The sequence below is a fragment of the Abramis brama genome (genome assembly GCF_963993115.1).
Source record: "Abramis brama genome assembly, chromosome: 2".
NCBI lineage: Eukaryota > Metazoa > Chordata > Actinopteri > Cypriniformes > Leuciscidae > Abramis > Abramis brama.
Window position 1 is genome coordinate 37,088,778 of NC_139964.1, and position 20,140 is coordinate 37,108,917.

The following is a 20,140-nucleotide window of genomic DNA, read 5'->3' on the forward strand; positions in this document are numbered from 1 at the left end:
CAACACTTTACAAAAAGGTTATATTTGTTAACATTAGTTAACAGAAACTTACAATGAAAAATACTTATAAAGCATGTATGATAATGTTAAATTTAATATTTACTAATACATTATCAAGATCAAAAGTTGTATCTGTCAATATTATTTAATGCACCTGAGCTAACATGAACTAGCAATAAACTGTATTTGTATTAACTAATATTAACAAAGATTAATGAATACTGTAACAAATGTATTGCTCATTGTTAGTTCATGTTAGTAAATGGTTCAATTAACATTACCGGTAAGTGATGAGACCTAACTGTAAAGTGTTACCAAATAATCATTTGTTTGAACTACACTAACTGTGGATGATTATTTTTTCATATAACCAACAACGGAAATGCAATATTAGATGTGTAGTGGATTTATCTTACATTGTTTTTTGGTACATACACAGTCTTTCAAAACTCATGTAAAATATAATTTCTTATAATGCTAGTCTGTGTATGTGAAAGAGACTATGGAGGGGTGCTTTGTTTTTGGAGTTGATAAGCTTAAGTGCAGTGCTGAGAGGTCAGAACGGGACACTTCGGTGGGGGTGGTGTCAGTTAATTGATGACCGCTCTTTGTCGGCCTGTGATACGGCAAGAGTTACTGATAACAACGATACAGTCATTAGAAGACAGAAATAAAACACCGGATCAGTACTTACAAAGCGGAAGGGGATTGGGAAAGGAAGAGGGAAAAAAATAAAATAACCAACAACCTTTCATTAAACCCTGCCAGAAAGAATTAATAAAATCTACCTAAAACATCCTGGGAATCGATGAAGAAAAATACATTAATGGGAGATGGTGGAGTAATAAATGATGGCGAGGGCCCTGGGGTGCGTTTCAAATGTTTATTAGTCCAAAACCCTCTGCTTCTAATTCTGGGTCCAGATAATCGCTGTACTTTAATTTCTTTCTTGGCTGGCCCTCTTTTGGAGCCCTCCCAACATGCATGCTTTGCTTTTCATGCTCAAACATACTTTTTTCGCCATTCCTCTTTCACCCGCTCTCTCTCAGAGGCAGCGCTCTTGATTTTGTGCATGCGATGTGCGTGATTTAAAGGACGTGTTAAAGGACTGGAGATTTGAGGGGCCCTGAAACAGAGGGGTTTGGATGTTTTAGGCGAAAATTGCTGTTGGATAATCTTATGTCCAACGTTAATGTGTCAGACAGCAGAAAGAAAAAAAAGAAGAGAAAGAAAAAAAAAAAGGTTGAAAGGCAGAATAGAGGGGTAATCATAATGTCTCTTAAGTGTGAAGCAGTGTTTGAGTGTGTGTGTGAGTGCTCTGTTGCTGACTGAAATGGCAGAGAGCGTTCTGAGGTGCTTCTGTCGCAGATCCGAGCTCTTATTGGTTCGTGCTGAAAATGAGCGTGAACATCTTTGATATGGCTTTAATGCTGTATATGAAGAATTTTCACATTTTCAGCAGTTATATTTTTTCTGTTATGTGCATGCAGATTTCAAGTGGGCCTGAGTGTACATATTGAACTCACAAATAAAAGCATCAGCACACACACACACACACACACACACACACACACACACACACACACACGCACACACACACACACACACACACACGTTTGCTTATCTACAGTATCTAAATGGGGACATTCCATAGACGTAATGTTTTTTATACTGTACAAACTGTATATTTTATTCCCTTACACTAACCCTACCCCTAAACCTACCCATCACAGAAAACTTTATGCATTTTTACATTTTTTTTAAAAACCTTAAATTACTTTATTTTTATACCAGATATACAAATGAGGACGTCCCTAAAGGAAGTTTTTTGGAGATTTTGGTCACTTCTGGGTACAAATTTGTCCCCAAAATATAGTTAAGTAGGTACACACACACACACACACACACGCCATATTGCTCCTCGGAACAGAGACAAAATCTTTTGCTTGTCAGGCCCATATGCTGATGCCACTGCAGTATAAATTACATTGTTACCAGAAGTTCCACTTTTTATTGACCATTTATCTTCTCACCACCATCATAACCACCAAACTTTCAGAGATACTGTATTAATTTGAGCCTTAGGCACCTAGTATGGAAATGTATAAAATGATTTAAAGCACTGTTGAATAGAAAATAAAAATTACAAAAAAGTGAGCTTATTCTCAAATGCTTGAATCAGCCCAATAATTAGATTTAAGCAATTTTAAGATTTTTTTGTGTAAGTAAAAAAAAAAAAAAAAAACTATGAACAAAATGATAAAAGGCTAAATATATTTTCTAATCAGCTAACTTAACAAAGAACACTTTTGTCTATGATGAATATGTGCACCGTATTTATCTGATTCTTTGAAATGAATTAGAAGCAGCTGATCGACTGCATTATTGGTAATTAAATTCTTAATTAAAAATTGCTGCGGTTCAATGACTAGCACCAAGCCTTAAATAGGAAAACATTGACATCACTAATATGGCAAACTGTTACAAGAGGTTTGTTGAAATAATTTGAGCTGTCTATTGGCATGGGAGTCTGAGGGATCGTTTACGTTTGCAGTGAATATGTTAAATTATCAATGAGAATATATTAATATGTCATGCTTCAGTGGACACATCAGCAGTGATTTCCTGCACAAATCAGCCAGAATTATTTTAATAATAATACATCCAAACATAAATTCCGGAATCAATGTACAGTTCATATTATTAAAATGTATTTGATTTGGGAGCGTAGGCAAAATGCTAAAGCATGTCTTCTAACAAATTAGACAAATCTCATAATGTTTACATTATACATTTCCCCTCATATGGAGGGCCCATGCTGAGCATCTGACATGGAAATGTTATTGTGGGGCAACATTTATTTATGATAAAGAGCATTATTGATGGCTCACAGCACAGATGAAATCTGAATTTGCCTGGTTTGTGGGAACAGAGACGTCCATACAGCTAGAGGGGACTAGCCTCGACCAAATGAACCTGAAAATCCACAACTGTCACTGTCCTGTTTTGTATGTTAATATAAAGTCCTCCTCAAGAAGCAACAACAGCTGCGGCTGATGTGTTTTCTCCCTTTATTTTCATCCCTAATCTCTATTACTATTTAAACAAACACAGAGCGACAGTCCACAACTTCCTCTACAACAGTTTTAAACGCCCACCAGACTATGAACCCCTCGAATAAGAAACAGCACTAATCAGTGTGCATACGTCTCAGTGTGTTTGTAGAATGAGTCACTCAGTGTTGAAAGAGTATGTGTGTGTGTGTGTGTGTGTGTGTGTGTGTGTGTGTTTTGCGTATGCATGTGTGTGCTTGTCCGTGAGAGCGGATGCAGGAATCAAGTCAAGCGGAAAAGTAACACTTGGCTCAACGGGGGGATTTCAGCTTGAACATGCTACAGCCAAAGATGAATATGCACTGTTTTCACATGTGCAAATGTGTGCATTTGTGTTTCTGCACATGTCCCTGGTTGCTTCATAAATGACCGTAGCCAGTTCCAGGTGACCTGTGTGTCAGTCCCTGTGTATTTCTGTGTGTGTGAGTGTCATGCACGTGACTAGACAGTGTGAGGACAAGTACGAGACAGACCAGCACTGAAGTGGAAGAATTGTGCCACACAATATCGCGGCTGTAGCAATGGAAGCTCTGCCTTTCAGATAAAAGAGACACTTTAAAAGAGACACACATGTTTATTCTAAAATAAATGAAAACATAAATGCAATTAAACTTAGTTGTTAAATCAACAAGAAAACAATAAAAACATATATTATTATTATTTTTAACTTGTTATTTTTTATTATAATTGATAATTTTTGCAATACTAGAAGACAGTTAAGCAAAATATATGTTTTAGACAATACTGCTTGTTTCTCTGTCAACACTGAATAAAAACTAATAATTTTTACTCAAACTGCTAAATTTCACAAATAATTACAAAATAATGGCAAGTAACACATTGAATTAAACATGAAATTTTGAAGTAGAAAGACTGAAATAGCATTTTAAAAGTGCTTGTAAAACATACTTCACACTGTAAAACATGATATGATCAATAAGTTATGACAACATCTGTTTTTACATTGCTTTGACTATCAAAATAAGTTAAGCAATTTCAACTTTCTGAAGTTGTACAAGATTCAACACATTTTTAAGTGAGTTTAATGTAATTTAAGTTGAAATGTCTTAATTTAGACATTTTGATTGTAAGGAAGCAGCTTTTGTTTTCTACAGTGCAATAATCTTTGTTTTATTTCCAACTTCGAAAAATCATTTTTACAGTGTAGGTGGACAAGCCTAAACAAAAAATAAACAAAGAATTTTAAAGAATTCCACTGTTGTCAGATTGTATTGCTGATTTACATTATTGAAACATTATCTTCAAAAACACACAACTTTAATTAGAAAATTTTCATTTTTTTTTTCTGTCTCAATGCACAGGTTAATATCTTTCTCACAACAGCCAGGAAGAGAGAATGCAAAAAAGAGAAATGATCAGTGAGAAAGCCAGCTAAATTACCGGCTGAGCACACTCGAAAGATGACTTCATTCGGAAGGTTAAAAAGCAACTAAAATGAACTGGAGGAAAAATATTCCTTTTCCGTAACATTGCCAGAACTCCCATCATACTCAACAGCTTGGAAACATCAGCTGGGCATTTCTACTTTTATGAGAATTTCTTCTCTCCATCTTTCTTCTTTTTTGGCCGGTGGTAGGGTTGTAGGTTTATGTTTTGCCAGCTTGTCTGATATGAAAGCTCAAAAAGAGAAGAAACACAAGCCAGACCAGCACAACTGTATCCAATATAAAAGTTAAGAGTTCCGTATGAAAGAAAAGTGAGAGAGTGAGTGAAAGAGAAAGAGGAAAATCAAGTGAAGGAGCTCTGTAAATTGGGATCAAAGGAAAGAAAAAGTTCAGTGTTAGCTGCTGTCGAGATCTTTTGTTTATCCCACAAATGCCATCATCAAAAAAGCAGCTTTTCCCTCCCGCCGTTAATCTTTCCTATGACTATTTGAATTGGTGAGATGAAAGAAGCGTGGAATTAAAGAAGAAGAAAGGGAGGAACGGACAGGATACACTAAAAGAGGGAATGAATCAGGTTTGGAATGGAAGTGATCCATTTTCCTACAGCAAGGGATTACCTGCCTAAACACTTCTGCTCTTTTTCCTTTTGTCTTGTTACTTCTTTCCTATTCCAAGACTCCTCTGTTGAGGAATTGTGCTGGGCTGAACTGGTCACGACCAAAACTGCTCACTTGACCTCAGTCATAAGGAAAAAGATTTCTCTTTCCCGCTCTCTCTTTCACATACACTTGCTTACAACTAATATAAACATTTTAATGTTAAGAAGCTCAGTGCTGGAATGTGAAGGTATTCGAGGTAAAACATCAAAAGTTTTTGTTCTCTAAGGCAGCTGATTAAAAGCAGGAAAAAGTAGAAAAAAGTCAGAGCCATGCGACTAATGTTGTGCATTCATGAAATACCATAAGTCTGGCTTTTTTGTGTTTGCAACCTAGACTTGCGAATAGCTTCGGTCAAAGAAAGTAAAAAGATAAACGTAAATATAATGAAACCCTTGACGAATAAATTATTATATTATCTAAATTTCTTTTTACTTTAAAAGAATAATAATTATTCCTTTTATTATTTTTTTCTTACTTTTCGTCCTCCAAAAAAAGAGCTGAATATATTTAAGTAATATCAATCGAACAAGTCTACTTTTGTTCTAAATACAACCAAGGAAGATTAATTTATACTGTACAAGCTGTATTTGAAATTAAAAATGTTAATAGAAAACGAAAAAAGAAAAAAAAAATGATTAAAGCAGTATGCTCACTCGGAGCAATATAAGAATGTGTGAGTGTGAATGACTGTGTGTGCAAAAAGTCTGTGGGTTTTGTGTGTGTGTGTGTGTGTGTGTGTGATGAGTCTGGCCATCAAAGGTAGGGAGAATGGCTTTGGAGAAAATGAGGTTCGAGGGCTGTAAACAGGTATTCACCTTAAGAACTTGACAGCACACTTCAGCACTAAAGATATGAAACGCTCTGCACCCAACGTCTGAAAGTTCACCGTGCAATTTCCAAAACACAGAGTGGGTCTAGCTGGCGTGGCCGGGTCTGTCCCAACTGTTCCAACCTACACTTTTCGCGACTTCCTTTTCTCTATCTCATATACTTTTTCTTTCGTTACACAAAACAACACCAAAGAAAAGAGATATAAAGAGGTAGTCATAAAGAATAACAAACAAGGGTAAAAGGTCACTCGTTCGCATCTTGAATGGTTAAAAAAAGTGTCTTTTGAAGATTGATATCATGCATCAAATGGTTAATCAAAGAGCACAAGAGAATGTTTCCTAACATGGAGGGAGAGAGCAAAGTATTTAGAGAGATGGGTGTGTTACTGTGTGTATAGTTGTAATGATTATCTCCATCAATAGAGTGGTTTAACTGTGGGAGCAAGGCATTCAGGCCACATGCTAATAATCTGCGATCTGTTAAGAGGCAGACTCAACAGCTTGAGCTCATCAGACACACTAGCACTGAAAAAGTTGGAAAGAAACACAGAAAGAAAGGGTGTGAAAGACAGAGGGCGAGAAAGTGCGAGAGAGAGAGAGAGAGAGAGAGAGAGAGAGAGAGAGAGAGAGAGAGAGAGAGAGAGAGAGAGAGAGAGAGAGAGAGAGCGTTTTTCACCCAGCAGAATACCCAGACACTGACAGTGAGGGCTGGTAAAATTGGAAACAGAGGAGCTATCGATGTGAGAGAAAAAGGAAACGTATCAAGGTAAGTTGGGGGGGTTACAGGGGTTGACAGAGGGTCCTTGTGGAATAGGAGGGTTGGATGCGGCTGAACATGGTGTGAAATTGAAACTTTTGGACGACGTTGCAGCCGAGCGGCCGCTCACCGAAGCTACATAATCACCGGAACTGTGGCGGTATGGAGGGGAGCGGCCCGAAGAAAAGTAGCCAGAGACTTCATTTCCAGCTGGCCGGAATGAAAGCTCTGCTCACTGAATAGAGGGGTCAGAGATAATATGCAGCGACCCTGGTGGCATCAAAGCAGGATTTGCCGTAACTCCTGAACGTGGCACGACTTTTCTTTCTCATTCTTTTTCCACTGCTGCCTCTGCCTGGAAGTACGAAGGCATCATTAAAATGTTTCAGTTCAAATGGTTGTCACTCTGTGCTTTCAGAAACATTCAAAAGCGAGTCACAGCACGGCTCCCTGCGTCACTCTTCCACAGCACCCTGTGTCAAAATGTTCCACGCCAAATGTGCAGGATGACAGAGTTCAGGCCCATCTCCTTCCCTGAGAGAGAGAAAATCCAGAGGGATGAAAGAGTGTTTAGGCAGTGTGTGTGTGTGTAGGGGGGAGGAAAAAGAGAAAAGAATGAAGAGGGATGAGTGCGAGACGGAGAGAAAATGAAATAGAGCGCCGGTCTGTTAAACATCGCTGATCACCCAATATAAACGACATCATTCCTCTCAACAAATAGCACCCAAATGCTTTCAGCTGGAAGTGTTTACCCTCTCCCCCGTATATGTCTCTCTGTTCTCTGTGATTTATGCTGCCTTGTGGTGATTGGCTGTAAGTTTGAGCTGCCACGGTCAACGGGATGCCACCCAGCTCCAAATTGGAGGAGCCCGTTCTCTAAACTTCATCATTAGCAGTTCTAATTACGAACAGCCTTCAGTTAGACCACCACTGACACATTTAAACACACACACACCTGGATGGAAAACTGTTCCACTCGATAAACGTGTCTAATTTAGCCTTGAGACAATAGAATAGCTAAAGATGCTTCGATCTTACAAAACGGGTAGATCAGTGTGAGACTGTGTTGTTTTAACCTTGGTTGTCATAGGTTACCATTTATGCTGATGGTTTGGAATCTGCCATGTATTTTTTTCACTCGACAGATTCAGTGAATAATGTTTCCCACCTGAAAGTAATCTATTACATTAAATTAATGTATCTATGTGAATGTCTATGGCATGTCAAAGCAGGCAGCAGAACATGTCAGTCAGAAGACGTGTGAATATAAGACAGTGGGTGTTGAGTGCTACCTGAAACCTGAGCCGGTGGGACAGGCCTCTTATAAATTAGCCCCGCTCTTCTAAATCTATGTCGGGTGTTTCAAGTGGGGCCCAGTTGTTTCCAGATGGCGGAGGGCTGAGATGTGTGTGTGTGTTAATGGCGGTCAGTGGGTTTTAGTGAGGTTGGGGGGGGAGAGTATTTGACAGCAGCTGCCCAAGACACAAAAAGAATGGCGTGACACTGACAGATAATTCTGACGAGGACAAGACTCATCCGTTCACACACAACATATAGCTGTGCAGAAACTACACCCTCTTCAGAGGCAGCTACACCGCATGCAGAGTCACAGGCCCGATAACTGTTCACAATGTCACACTAAGAGCACAAAACACAGAGTAACCTAACCCTAACTCCATCCACCATTACTCAGACAAATTATCCTTAGTAAAATTAGCACATTAGTTCTATTTATATAGTAGTTTGTGTGAATTACTCTTATATCTGCTGCCTAAAATATCAGTGGAGTGGTGTTTTAAAATGAGGAGGTAAATTCCTCATATATATATATATATATATATATATATATATATATATATATGTAAATGTATGTCCCTGTTACACTTGATTTTCCTGGTTAAATAAACATTACATCAAAAAAGAGATCAAATACAATTCTATTTTGTATTTTTACAATAACTATGTAATGTTCTATTTATTAAAAACAAGTATAAATTTCATCAAGTTAGTATATTTACACATTTTTACATTTATTCCAAAAATAATAACTAAAGGCAGTAACAATTTAAACTATATATATATATATATATATATATATATATATATATATAATATATATATATTATTTGTGAATTGATGTTAAGCTTTTCTTTTTAATAGTCAACTTATTTTCATCACTCCTCAGGCTTGTAAACACTGGTCACAGACACGAAGATGTACCTTTAATTTCCCCAGGCTGATTGCTCACTAAAAACTCACACAGTAATCATGTTTTCAGGCCATTTCAAGTTTGATTTTGACGTGGCAAAGCAGTGATATCTAAGAGGCTGAGTTGTTTAATTACTTTTTAATTAATTTGAGAATGCGCACAAAAACAAGAGGCGGGATGTATTGCTCGAACCAATCATATCCAATCATATCCTCTCAGGTGACTTTCCCCCAATCATTCTCAATTACCCCCCACTAAACCCAGCGCATGCATTAGGGGGTCTGTTTTAAGTCAATGGGAACAGGTGATGCAAGCCTCCCGCTGTAACTTTACCTGTGGGTGTCGATGTTGGGCAGTGTCACTTTATAAAAGCAAGTGACTTTTACACTTTTTAATGTCTCATTTTGTAATATTTGCCTTGTTTTATTTTTGTAATATTGATTCTTTTCTCAAGGAAACTCCCTTGCTAAACATATAGTTTCGTCATTTTATTTGTCTAATGAATAAATGTTTTTCTTTATATTTTATGTATCATTTACTGATTTTTATATTCATTAATTTGAATATAATTTAATTCTTAATTTAAAAGTTTACAGTTCCTACCTTTAGGCTCAAAATTGATCCATATTTACGGAATGCATTTACATATTGACGTAAATGATGTCAGAATTCTTTTTTTTCTTCCAATTTACATACTTATTTTATTACAGCATCTTCAAAATAGTAGCTCATGTTGCGAGACACTGAAAAAACAAAACAAAAAAAACAGTCTCCCAAGACCTGCAAATCACAGGTATATTCACTTTCTCTTCATTAGCTTTCTATTTACAAATAAATAAATTAATACAATACAAAAAGTCAGAGACATAAGTATAATACACAAATGTAGACCAAAAGCACAAGCTATAAAAACACATATGCCAAAGAGAGACAAAACAGAAACAGAACTTTGGCCCAGGAGCATCACTGAGCTTTTGGAAGCACTTGTCTCTTACTCCCTCCTCTCATTTAGCGCTGGCATAACCTAGTCATCTCTGACACATCAGCCAATCTGTTAAATGAGAAAGCCATCAGCTGAGAGAGAGCGAGTGAGCACAAAAGAGAGAGCAAGAGAGCGAGAGAGAGAGAGGGAGAGTAAGAGAGAGATTCATCTGGTGAATCTTTTAAGAGGAGTTCCAGTAAAGCTCCATATGGCACAGAGCAGCAACAGCAGGCATCCAGGGAAGGGAGGGAGAGAGAGAGAGAGAGAGAGAGAGAGAGAGAGAGAGAGAGAGAGAGAGAGAGAGAGAGAGAGAGAGAGAGAGAAAAACATGGAGTAAGACAACAAATCAGAATGTAGTCTCCTTGATAAAGTCACAGAAAGTCAGCACAAACAGTGTCACGTCAACTTGTCTAAAGGGCCGTTCACACAGGATGTGTTCTTGCCTTCAAAGACAGCGAGACACATCTCAACAGCCATAGGCATTAATCAACAACATGTTTACGTAGAAAAACAGCACTTACAGATGCAAAAATGTGTTCGGTGTGAACTTTTCCATGTCTCCTCCAATGTCCCTCTACTACGAGACACTCACTTCTTCCTTCATGCCATCCCTCTATGGTCGTCTGACCTGATAACCTGCCTCTTATCTGAGCAGAGCAATGAGGTCATAATTACACAAAGAGAGAGTATTAATCCCACCCAAGAGAGCAGAAGGATTAATGCCCCGATACAAGCTCCTGTTATCGGACACAGAGAGAGAGAGAGAGAGAGAGAGAGAGAGAGAGAGAGAGAGAGAGAGAGAGAGCCCTGCAGGAGAGTGGAGCAGGGCAGCACATTGACAGCTCCCACTATACGAGGGAGGTCGAGTAATTTAATAAGCCACTCAGAAAACAATAGGGAGGATGATCAGCACGCCGGGAGCTGCTTCGTCTGAGCTCTGAGAGTGAGAGCCAGAGGAGCCATCCAGCTGTTACAGCCATCACACACTCTCGTAGAAATTAAATCATAAAGGACTGTGTAGCACGCTTGCACTGATTGTGCAACTCAATATATGTATGATGAAAAACTGCAACTGCCAGTTTGTAGTGCAGTAGATGAAAGGTTAGAAAATAATAATGTGAATGAAAACTGACTACTTGCCAAAAAAAAAAAACATGCCAATTAAATAAGGCTTGTACGAAGCAACTAAATAATGAACAGATTCCGTATAAAGCGCAGGGATCAGAAAAGGAGATTTGAGTTATGAATATTTGCCTTTAAATTAGACTCATAACAAGAACCATGCTAAGCCAGTAGAGGATGATGAGGCACGGTTCTGGCTTTCTTAAAGTCTTTTCTTTACTCTTGGGACAGTGATCAGAAGAATTAGCTTATTTTATTATTACTATTATTATTAACATTATTTTAAATTAAAATGTACAACATGCTCAAAAAGGCATATAAGGGAATTTTAGATTCCAAGATTCATTGCTAAGTTAGGGTAAAATCTTCAACAAGCGGATGTTATGAAATATAGTTACTTACTCGTACATGAGGGCACAGAAGAGATCAGCTAGAATACACTCAAAGAATTTCCAAACGGCAACTGTAGATCTGAGAGAAGTACCGAAAAACGCCTCTAAACAATAATATAAGTGACAGTGTAGCAGTTAGCAATAACACAGAACATTTCTTGTCTTGAGCAGTAATGCCCTCATTCAATACACTGCATCTGAAGTGGGATATATATAGCATGAATGAGATGGCATAGACATTATTTTTCATTTCATACACAGGAATTGCAATTACAGAAAACAATGAATTTACTCTTCCCGTTTGTGCCATGTTTTAAAACAAGGCAATTCAAATAGCAGTTTCATCTTTCCTCACCATTGCACTTTAACGTCAATATGAAACAGTAATTTCAGTGATTTGATGCATTTTCCAAGTGAATAATTGTGTTATACTTTTTATTGCAACAATAAATAAAAAGTAAAGTAAATAAAGTAAATATGGCATTGATGTTTAAAAAAATTAAAACATTTAAATTATGAAATGAATGAAAACTGAAACAAGTGTATTTATTTAGTTTATTTTTTTGTATATATATATATATATATATATATATATATATATACACTAATTTAGAAGTAAACTGATCAAAAGTGAAAGTAAAGATATGTATAATGTTACAAAATATTCTATTTCTATTTCTTTTGAACTTTCTAAACTTAATCTTAAGTACCAAATCAGCATATTAGAATGATTTCTGAAGGTTCATGTGATACTGAAGACTGGAATAATTATGCTTTCTGAGCATAGACTTCTGTTGTACTGATGAAATAACACAAAAATATAACATTGTATTGAAATTGTTCATGTCAACAGAATAAACACTTAAAATAAATTATAACTTACAAGAATGTGAAAGGACAAAATAGTGATTTCAGTCACTCCCCTCATATTGTCAACATCAGAGTTTTGGATCTCAGTAATAACAGCACCATCAACCTGTTGTTCCTTTATTCTAAATAAAAGGAACTATTTTACCTCTCTGTCAGACCAATTGTTTCCCTTATTTCTAGGAATTCTCTCAAATGATCTATTTGGTTATTACTTATGGCTATGACTTGTTGATTTTCAGCTGAGCTAGCTGACAGAAAACAAGACACACCAAATTACATGACATTTGCAGCAACGCAGCATTTCATTTACACAAATTAAATAATTCAAAATTACGTTGTGGATACTAGGGGCTTTAGTTTGTCAGAGCCAGCATATTTTAGCACAGCTTTTAAGCAGCATTGTCTCTTTTCACAGCATTTGGTGATGCTGTGTCAAATGCATTTGCTAAGGTGGATGTCCTAATAGATGAAAATCAGAAAGGGTGATTAATTGGCAGGATCTTAGTCCTTTGCTCTTTCTCTCTCTCTTTCTATTGAGCTGATGGGGAAGGGGGCGGAGGAAACACGGCCCTTCACAAAGCAGCCATTGACGGCACACTCGTCCGCACCCTCTGCTCTCGCTGATAGTACCAGGTAGCAACTTTCAACCATACAGATGCTGGACAATAGCCTGATTGTTGGGTCTCGGCCGCAGGCTACTGTCTACAGTATCAGACACCAGTTACCCTCAACCACTCTCATATACAATCTGGGGGGGGATACAGTTCTACAATGCACTTCTAATGGTACACGAGAGAGGTGACTCTGAGGCTTCTGGGGGAGAGGGGACAAAACCTTGGCCGGCGCAACGAGAGCACTGGCAAGGCATGAAAAGACATGGTGCAGAAATACTTCCTCTAAGAGGAAGACAATATTCCTGACATACAAGAAGGTGCGCCGGTCTGTGGCCTCAGAGATATAGACCATCAAGAGAACGCTTTTATAATGTGACAAACATCTCAGCTTTCCTTTGCTCTCGCATCGTTTTTTTCCCCCACATGCTCTCAGCCTCTCTCATCTTTCTTTATGGACACATCAAGTGGCTTTTCAGGGTCAGGGTTATTTCAATTACACAGACATGAGGTGAGATCAGAACCTAACGGACAGCATAATCACTGCAGAACAAAAGCCTCTCGGCCCAGAATAATATCCAGATTAGAGCCAATTATCAGATAAAGTTGCCCGTTGTCTCTGAACTCCACCGTCTGTTGCATCAGAGACCACTTGCTCACCCCTGAACCAAGATGCCTTCCTCTAGTCTTTACCTGTCATCTTTTCTTGATGGAGGATTATACAGAACAAAGTCAATTGTAAAGTTTCAGAGAAGCGTGAAAGTGAAGAAAGTTCACGGGCACTTAAGTTAGCGTGGAAGGAAATAGATTAATATTTCTTTTTTTTTCGGAGCGGGCTAACGATAACTTCAGAGAGTCGGGAAGAGACTTAGTGGAGACTTGGACCGGGTCGGTGCGTCTACTGGATACTTTCGGTGGTATCAAGTCACAGATATTTTGAAAATATACAATTTCATGACGCCTGCATTCCCAGTGCGCAGGAAACAGATTACGATCTCGGTCCCTACGGTCTGATGAGTGTGTAAGCGTGTGTGTTGTGAGACTAATCAGCACGCATTTGCCTGGTGTGATATTACCAAAGACAAGTCTCTAAGCTGTATGCTGATAATGTCATTGACAGGTAAGGTCAAAAGCATACAAAGCTGAGAGAACACACTAACTTGTTTTTATACCACAGTGGGGACTTTTATATCATGGGACCATTGAATATAATGTTTATATTATAAGGTAATTATATATGCTACACCCTAATACCTAAATCATATCTTGGTTTTCCATTTACCGCTACATTTAGCGCACAGTGCGTGACAGATTTTGTATAAATATAAACAAGCTCCATGCAGACCAAGCTCCATTCAGACAGATTTTTACACTTTTGCACACACTTTGTGTTATCTGTGCATGTACCAAACTACACTAATTAGTGAGTCCACTAGGTGGCAACACTCACAGCTGGGCCTCTGTGGTCAAGAAATAGTTGAAGAAGATTGAAACAATAATAAAAATCAATATCTGCAAGCAGCAATTATCAGGGCCAACCCCACCAACTGCAAAAATGAGAAATTAAAGACATCTGTATATGATTTTAAGCTAAATAAAGACCATAGCACATTAATCACTTGTGACCAGTAGGTGGCACTGTGACCAAATGTGCTCAGTCTGTGGTGAAAATGACGCAACATTTGTTTTAAATATGCTAATGCATTGCAGACACAGCCTCAGACCCATTTTGACACTGTGTCACCAAATTCATTGATGCGTTACACAAAATATTTTAATTTGCCTGGAAGATGATCCTAATCGAATTTGGAGGACTTTTAAAAAAGTAGGTTTTCAAAGAAATTCAAAATGGAGGACAGCAAATTAGGCCAACTATGGCATATGTGGTATCACATTTTTTCAGCATGACCACAGAAATCTATGGAAACCAAGTCTTGTGAAAATAAGCAAAAATCTAAAGCTTTTAGTTTTTTTTTTAAATTTCACTGTAATTTGTAACTGTCCCCAAACTTTTAGTGTACCCTCATGCATAATGTTAATGGCATATACCAAGTCTAGAAACGATACGTTAATGTCTATGTAAAATACAGTATTTTGCATCGAAATTCAAAATGGCAGATGTACAAAATGGCCGACATGGAAAAACTGGGTATCGACTGATTAGGTATGCCACATTTTACCATCATTTGGTCCCCACAAGGACAGCAAATCCAGGCCGACACACACAATGTAAGCACCAGGTGTTGCAATACCTCTTTTGGCACTCACTATCAACTTCAACAGCATGTAGCAGCCGAGTGCCGACCGCCTCTTCTCACAAAACAAAGTCACACTTGAAACAGCGATCTATCGCTGATTCATCTTGAGGAAATAATTGTATTATGACATATCTGTTTGGATTTTGGGTCTGTCCATCATCTGAGTCATGTATCAAACATCAGACAGTTTCCCTCTCAGGTCAATGGATTGTCAGAGCACTTCAGTACGGGCGGCAGGACACAGTGATGTGATTCTGCCTGATTCCCCCTTCCTCTCCTACTCTTACTCCAGGCCTGGAGTCCAACCTATAAAAGCACGCTCGAGTCTGGGAATTTGCAGCTGCAGTGTTGATTTCCCAGTGCAATACGCCGCTCTTTTGTTAATATTGAAATCAGCCCAACTGTTAGAGCGGCCCACATCAGCCCCGACGAGCCATTATGTTGCTTTAAAGCAAACTCTCGGTGAGGAGTGCAGAGAGTGAAATGAAATCAGTTATGGTTCTTACATTCTTGCGACAGTCTCACAAGGAGTTATCAAAGCCCTTTTCCCCCCACGACTGACCTAATGCTCACCTCCTCATTTGGCTTGGACACATCATTAAGAATATGCATGAGACGAGTGGTGTTTTTCTTCTCTAGTGCTGTACTACAGCAGTGTTGTAGTTAGCTCATGAACCCCCAGGGCTTTCTATGGGGTTTGTTAACAGAATGAAGCATGAGAAAGGGTCCTGGATAAAGACCCAGGGCAAACACATGTGGTTTGGCTACATTTTTACCCAATACCATTTTATCCTAAGAATTTTTTATTAAAAGCATGCACGGCCAGCACGAGCTGAGAAAGAGGCAGTAAAGGAGACAGAGTGTGGGATGCATAAAGGGAAATCGTGTTTTATGGTTTCGCTTAACAGCAAAGGAATACAGTAAAACTGACCGCTATAAAAATGATTTAAAAAACAACTACTTAAACATTAATGTCTCCTATTCAAAACTACAGATTGTAGAAGAAAACCTCTGCAGCTTTGGGGGGGAAAAAAAGATAAATGTTTTATGTATTGTGATTTTGTGTTTTGACAAATGAATGTAAATATGTAAATTCAAACCATAAAAAGACAGAATGACTAGATTTTTTTTTTCTCTGACTGCATTGAATGTTTACTCTTTGCATAAATTTAATAAAGAGCAAAAAAGTTATACGGTTTTAAATGTGCAGCTGGAAAAATAGTTTGGTGATGTTTACAGCTCATGGTTTATTTACCATGGGCAGGTGAATACACTCACCAGGGAAGGGTCTGCTATGCTTATGTGTCTTTTAATGCTAAAGCTCGCACAAGTGTGTTGCAGAACTCGCTGGATTGGCTTGTGATAGACGACAAAGCTGCCAAGACTATTACCCGCACCTGAGAAAACAATCCATCCATTTTGAATTCACACAAACTCACACACCCATAGCAAAGGGGGATACTCGTCCTATGACAGGAGTCACAGGCAGCTTCCTGTCTCTTCACATTACTTGGTATCACATGGTGTCAACAGTTTCCAGTCACTGCGGGCTACACTCTTCACTTCTCTGAGGGCGCGCTCATCGAGTATTTTTTTCAGCCTGTTGCCTGTCAGGTCGCCATGACGCTGCTACCATCGCTGTGCGGTGTGCTTAAGTCATACTTTTCCACATTACTTTCTGAAGCACGTTTTCCACCTCAGAGTAAAATAAACACAAGTAAAACAGGAAATTGTGAGTTTAATATTTTAAATATTATTTTAAGTTTAATATATAAAATAGTCCAATTATGGGATATAAAGTTGTAATTGTAAGAAATAAATTCACAATAATAAAAACAAAATCACAACTAAGATATATAAGTATTGTGAGATATAAAGCTGCAATATCAAGAAATAAATTCACAGTTGTGAGATATAAATTTGCAATTGTGTTGCAAATTTTACAAAATAAATTATAACTGTGAATTATGAAGTCAGAATAATACAAATAAAACCACTATTAAGATATAAAGTAAGAATTGTGAGATATAAAGTCACACAGTGAGAAATATCAAGTCATCACCATTTTGAGATTTAAAGTTGTAATCATGAAAAGAAAATCACAATTATGATCACATAGATGTGAAGTCACAATAACAAGAACTACTTTATTTTTTATAATGATTTTGTGTAATAAGGTCTGTTTTTATTTTATTTATTTACCAATTCATTTATTTACTTGCTTGCTTAGAGATGGAAACTGGCTTCCATAGCTATGAGAACAGAGAATAAAGATCCAATTTGAGATCTTACATTTACGTTTGCTGACAATCGTAGCAGAGATTTGTACAATTGAAAACATCTAAACAAGCGGCTCACACACTCCAGAGTCACCGAGTTGAGTTCGGCGGAGCCCCGAGCCCGCGAGCAAAGCTTAAACGTCAACAAACCAAGCACTCACCTTACTGACATTCCTGACGGAAAATAATCCCGCTTCTACAAACAAACACTCCAAAGGCTCCTGGCTCTCTACATACATCAACATCTAGAGCGAGAGGGAGACAGAGAAACTTCCCAGATAAGCAGCCAGTGCTAAGCTGGCCGTTATGATGTTTGTGGCCTGAGACAGCAGAGGGTGATGTGGCGGCAGCAAGCCTGGGCTAAGACGACTCCCTTGAGTCGTGCCCTCTTTCCCTTCACCTCATCTAAGAGCCTTACATAATCCTGACAAACAAATAAACAACACAACAAATGTGGCACATGTGGATTAAGATGCCGCAGCTGCAAAAAAAAAAAAAAAAAGAACAAAAAAAAAGAAAAGGCAAGGCAAGGGGCAGCAGTGTTAACAATAATGGAGAACAATGTCAAGTTTATAGTCATTTAATTGCGTGTCCCCCAACTACATTAAAAGCGAACTTGGAGACAGGCTCAACTCATCAGAGTGTCTTCTTTTTTTACCTTCACCCTATCCGTCGCTCCCTCCCTGAGTGTCAGCCCCCCAGCTGAGGAATGTAGGTCATGATACAGAGCTATTTCAATACAGGCAGATCACAGCATAGCAGGGAAGCACACACATTCACAACACACACACACACACAATAAAAACGTCTCTCATGAAGGAGAGGCACATTCTGACAGAATAAGAGGGCTTGCGAGTGTGAAAATTCAGAATGGATAAAAATATCTGCAGGAGTGCTTCACAGTGGTGCGTCATTTTTGCAGTTTCTATCCGTCGATGAGCTAAAATGGGCTCTTTTCGCTTTCATACATGTAGATTTGCGCCTCCCCTCGCCATCTTCTTGGGGGTTATGCCAGCTGAATAATGTAGAGGGAGCAGTCGAATTGTTTTGTGCGGGTTGGTTGGGAGTCCTCCTGCTGGGCTGGGATCCACGGGCCAAAGAGATGGAAATCTCTCAGACGCAGGAGCCTGACACATCTGGGCCGTCTCAAGCGACAGTGCCGAGCTCCTGGGTCCACGATGCCTCACCCCTGCAGTGTGCCGAACCGCCGAACTGAGCCCTTTATCTCCATCTCCCTTTCAGTCCTTTTCTCCTCTGCCGCTCCGTCTCTCACGTTCCTTCGCTCCCCGCTGCCTCTTGTCTATAGGTCGGTGCGTATGGATGAAAGAGAGGATTTTACTTCGAGAGAATAGCTGCTTCTTCTGTATTGTGATGTTTGGAGAAATGTGTGCATGTGTATGTGCTAGAAATCGTCCCTGAAGGATTTTGTGTTGACACTTGGTTTGGAGTTAAACTGAGAGAGTCTGGCAGGCTTGGGATTTATCTGGAGACAAAGTGTGTGTGTAAAAGAGAGAAAAACGACACCTAATATTGTGATAGGCTGCACTCAGTAAAAGACAGGAAAACACACCAAGTCCCTGATGCGCATCTGCAAACACCACTTGCTTGATTTTTCACTTTTTTATTGTAAAATATAAAATGCTGCAATTATGATCAAATATCAAAGAATATTACAGCTGTTAACATTTAACATTAGTAAAATGTTAAATGTAGTTTAAAAAAAATCAATGCACATAATATTTGATATAAAATTATAATACATATTTAAGTGAAACTGTTAATCAAATAATCATTTAAATCAAATGGACTTATATTAATTATTAAATTATGCTATAATGTATTTAAATTATATATGACTCAAGACTTAATACTTTGCCGTACGATAATGAAAAAAGTAATACATTAATATTAGCATCTTGTGTACATTTGAATGTTGTATAAGATTTTTTTTTTTTTAATCATAATAATTTCTATTTACATTTTTATGCATATACATTTATAGCAAAATGTATTTATAGACTACTGAATTAAGAATTTAAATACTGTGAATTATTCATTATAACACCTATTTTCACCAAACTGAAAAAAAGAAAAGAAAAAAAAAAAAATATAATACTGTACCAAGTTGACTGTCATTTGGCCATGATGTGGTGCTCCAGAAAAAAATAAAATGAAATAAAAGCATTTGAATGACTGCAACAATTTCTTAGCTATTGGTCACCAGGTAGTCGACCTGAATTCAAATGGACTGACGTGGTTATGTTTTAGCTTTCCACTATGCTTTGCTTTGTGCAGCAGCAAAGCCTCCCTGTACAGAAAGGCTTTACAGATCTGCTGGAATATTAACATCAGCATACAGCACTTCAGAACAGATCCATTGGACATTATGCTAGTCCTAAAGCCGTCTACTCTGTATTTCTCTTTGTCTCTCTTTGTCTACCACATGCTGTCATGTACATCCCACAATAGCTCTGTTACAAAACCTAGTGAGCTGCCTTGCTGCCTATCCTTGTGTGGAACAAAACCCTAACAAGTGAGTGATCTGAAATGCTCTACAACTCTGCGTTGTCACTCAATTCACAATTGATTTCAACACAGACGATGTGACAACAATGACATGTTCAAGTAGGCATAAATATGCATAGCAGACAC

The 20,140-nt window shown here is 38.1% G+C and overlaps 1 protein-coding gene across 1 annotated transcript in view; it reads right to left on the reverse strand.

Annotated features, from left to right (window-relative positions):
* The window catches only part of tenm3 (teneurin transmembrane protein 3), a 227,439-nt gene extending 207,822 nt beyond the window's left edge, over positions 1–19,617 (reverse strand). Inside the window, exon 1 of the mRNA XM_084098060.1 lies at positions 17,650–19,617. The gene's annotated coding sequence lies outside the window, so the exon portion shown is untranslated. The remainder of the gene's footprint in view (positions 1–17,649) is intronic.
* Positions 19,618–20,140: the final 523 nt, after the last annotated feature.